Source organism: Chrysochloris asiatica, unplaced genomic scaffold (genome assembly GCF_000296735.1).
Source record: "Chrysochloris asiatica unplaced genomic scaffold, ChrAsi1.0 scaffold00338, whole genome shotgun sequence".
In the NCBI taxonomy this organism is placed as follows: Eukaryota; Metazoa; Chordata; class Mammalia; order Afrosoricida; family Chrysochloridae; genus Chrysochloris; species Chrysochloris asiatica.
In genome coordinates, this window is record NW_006408856.1 from 553,051 (window position 1) to 557,121 (window position 4,071).

A 4,071-nucleotide genomic window follows, 5' to 3' on the forward strand; every position below is an offset into this window, starting at 1 on the left:
ACAGAATACCAGACCAATCAGGCTCAGGGGATAGTGCTAGAACTCTTAACCACATATAAAGGAATATTTAGAAGCTTAGAAGGCTTCCAGCTAGGTGAAATTCTAGCAGAATCAAGAAATCCATTGCTTTCAAATTCAAGACCCTCAGCTGCTCCCAGAGTCTCCATCTTGGAAGAGACCAAGTGGTAGAAGGATCAGAACAGCAACAAATGCCTGACAGAATACAGAGATACAGGTGTGGACATTTTCTTTTTTTGGTATCTGTTAATTGGTCTCTTGCTGTCTGTGCACCTCCATTTGGGTACTAGAGGGGGTGCCTGAGTGAATGGACATCTCACCCCCACCCATGGAAGGTTGTACTACGCATGCACACAGATCTCTTCTAAATTTAAAGTGAAAGTTTCCACTTAAAACCAAACAGCCACCACTTGTCTGTCAGTGTTTTCTACCATGGTGGCTTGTGAATTGTTGTGATTCTGAAAACTATGCCACTGGTATTTTAAATACCTGCAGAGTCATCTAAGGTGGATAGATTTCAGATGAGATTCCAGATGAAGACAGACTATGAAGAAAGAGAGACAAACTACTACCGAATATTTAGTCACTGAAAACTTTATGAATAGCAGAAAAACAGTCAGATATAGTGCCGGAAAATGAGCCCCTCATGTTGGAAGGCACTCAAAATGTGACTGGGGAAGAGCTGCATCATCAAATTAGAGTTTACAGTAATGATGGGAATGGAGTAAAGCCCGTGGGAGAAAAGCCCTCAGGACCTTCATCTTCTGAGGGGGCACAATTCAAAATGAAGAGAAACAGCTGTAAACATCCATTGAAAATCAGAACATGGAATGCACGAAGTAAGAAACTGGGAAAATTGGAAGTTGACAAAAATGAAATGGCACACATAAGCATCGATATTTTAGGCATACCTATGATTGTCCTGTTTCCTTCCAGAATAGCTATCTGGATTACCCCTTTGGAATTCTAATTTAAAACAGTCACCATAACTTTGTGAGCTGGCCTCTATTGAATTACCTAGCCAAGCAAATTCCCTCAGAAGCTACTGTTTTGATTGGATATTTTTATCTTTTTTTAAGAGCATCATAAAGAGACTTAGTAAAGTATGTTGCTAAGAAAAGATGCCATCCACTGTTCACAGAGAAATGCTTAAGTATTGTTTACTTAAATGTTGTTGTTATGAGCCATGGAGTCAGTTCTGACTCATGGAGACCCTGTACAGAGTTTCCAAGGCTGTAAATCTTTACGGGAGCAGACAACTTCATCTTTCTCCCATGGAACAGCTGGTAATTTCAAACTGCTGATTGTGAGATTAGCAGCCTGATTCTTAACCACTATGCTACCAGAGCTCCTTCGTCAATAGCTCAGTTGGTAGAGCGGAGGACTATAGACTGGAAACCTGTTGGCATCCTTAGGTCACTGGTTCAATTCTGGCTTGAAGAAAGTGTGTGATGCTTTTGTGCAAACCACCCTGCCCCCAACTTTGCCCTGCAGCAATGCAGTTTCTAGATTGCTTAAATAAGTATGTTTTATTTAAAATTAAAATCTTCCAAAAAAACTGTGGTAGCACTGGTGGCATTCACTCATTTTTGCCAAGAAATTTGAAAGGAAGCTACCTGCCAATCTTACTGGAAGAAATCCAAACTTGTGCCCATTACAAAGAGAACTGATTCAATGTAATGTGGAAATCCTTGTTGTTGTTAGGTGCCATTGAGTTGTTACGGACTCATTAGACCCTATGCAAAACAGAATGAAACACTGCCTGGCCCTTGGCCACGCTCACAATTGTTGTCATGCTTGAACCCATTGATGCTTCCACCTTGCCAATCTATCTTTCTGGAGGTATTCATCTTTTTCTCTGACCCTCCACCTTACTGAAAATGATATCCTTTTCCAGTGACTGGTCCCTCCTGACAATATGTCTGAAGTATGAAAGAAAAATTTTGGCCATCCTGGCCTCCAAGGAGCACTCTGGCTGCACTTCTTCCAAAACAGATCTATTGGTTCTTTTGGCAGCCCATGGCACTTTCAATATTCTCCTCCAACACCATAATTCAGATGCATCAATTCTTCTACAATCTTCCTTATTCACTGTCCAACTTTTGCATGCATATGAGGTTATTGGAAATATCAGGACTCAGGTCAGGTACACCTTAGTCCTCAAGCTGACATCTTTGTTCTTCAACATTTTAAAAAGGTCTTGTGCTGAAGATTTGCTTAAAGTAATACGTCTTTTGATTTCTATTATTATTATTATGTTGTTGTTATCTGCCATGGAATCAGTTCTGACTCATAGTGACCCCGTACAGGGTTTCCAAGGCTGTAAATCTTTACTTGAGCAGAAAGTCTCATCTTTCCCCTGCCGAACAGCTGGTAGTTTCGAACTGCTGACCCTGAGGTTAGCAGCCCAATTCATAACCACTATGAAGTATTTGTTCTGCATGCCTTCTTGTGCTGAGTACATATTTTTTGTCCTGTTTCTCATTAGTTTCTTTATTGTTTTAATATTTCCATAATCTTCTTGGAATTTTGTCTACTTGTTATGTTGTAAAGCGTTATTTCTTTGATGTTACCCTATATTTGATTAATTTATTCCTCCTTTTAAAACATTCTGTTTTATCCTGAAATCTACATGACCTCCTTACCATTTAGATATCTGTTCATATACTTTTCACAGAGTAGTTGTACTGATAAAAGACTGACTTCTCATATCCCTGAATTCCATTCTTGTAGTTTTGTTCTTCTCGGAACCTTCCATTTCTGGATTGAGGTCTGGATGGTGTTGCTATGTGTGTCAATATTTAGTTGTTGTCTGCTCTTGTTGCTTCTCAGTCTAAAGAAATCTCTTGACTTTTTGTTTTGTAGCACTAGCTTGGCTTTTACAAAATTGCTTAATTTCTTTTTATTCTGGAATGATCTGATTCTGATTTCATACTTGATTGACACCTTTTCTGAGTATATGATTCTTCTTTTTTCTTTTTTGGTGGTCTAAAATCTGCTCTTTAAATTGCACATTTGCATCTCAGATCTTCTGTGGGGAGAACCCCCTCCTCACTCCAAGTTCCATCTATAGGGGTACAATCTTAGTCGTGGTTCCCTGTCAGTGAGGAATGGGTGACAGGTCCCTTAGGGCACGGAGCTCAAGCCGTGGTTATAGTTGCACTGCTTCAAGGCCTCACTGAACCCTCCACACAGGGAAAGGTCATTTGGAGTGTTTGCACAGTCTAGGAATGACCTGATTTCATAGGCACACAATCCCAGCTGTGGAGACCATGGAGCAGTGCAGGCAGGCACCTGCTGGGTGGTGGGATGGATGGGCTGCGATCTTCTCCCACTGAGGGTCCCGGTCAGGGTACTGCCAATGACATGTCACACAGGCGTTCAGGCGGCCAACCTCGTGACTGTGGAAGCCATCTGTGCCATGAAGCCCGGCTGGCCCAAAGCGTCAGAAGCCAAAGAAGCCACTGAAGGAGGTGGATAGGCCAGTGTGGGGGCGGAGGGATTGCTGACTGGCCATTAAGTGACAATAAAGTCTTACTCATATTTTTCCATGTAATTTTTCCCCCCAATATGGGATTTTGTGATTTCATGTTTAGTTTTTTTTTGGTCCTCCTTCTCTCCTTCTATCTTAAGGGAGCTTTTTCTCTTCTTGTCTTACCAATGAAAGACAGCAATTGTGGCCATACAGCTAAACTACAGTCACATCCTATAAGACCCCCAAATGTGCTATACAACAAAGCAGTGTACACAACCAACATTTGCTAAAAATGCTCTGAACTGAGGTGTTATATTAGGGAGTAGAGAAACTCATCTCTTGATTACATCTACCAGGAACAATTTGAGAGCATTTAAGAATACACTAATATGCATTCATCTAATTAGTGCAAATACAACAACACCAAGATGCATAAAAAGAAACAGAAGATTTCTACTCACATATAGAAACTAAAAAGAGTAGCTCAAACCAAGGAACAAGAGGAAGGCCTAGAATTTGCATTAGATGTGGAACAGACTTTCAAATTGGCTGAAACGGAATTCAGAAGCAGTGTTGTT

General features: G+C 40.8%; 1 non-coding gene across 1 annotated transcript; it reads left to right on the forward strand.

Moving 5' to 3' along the window:
• Positions 1–1,371: 1,371 nt before the first annotated feature.
• On the forward strand, positions 1,372–1,461 carry TRNAY-AUA. The gene is given in 2 exon segments: positions 1,372–1,408; positions 1,426–1,461. It is a non-coding gene; the product is annotated as a tRNA-Tyr (tRNA).
• Positions 1,462–4,071: the final 2,610 nt, after the last annotated feature.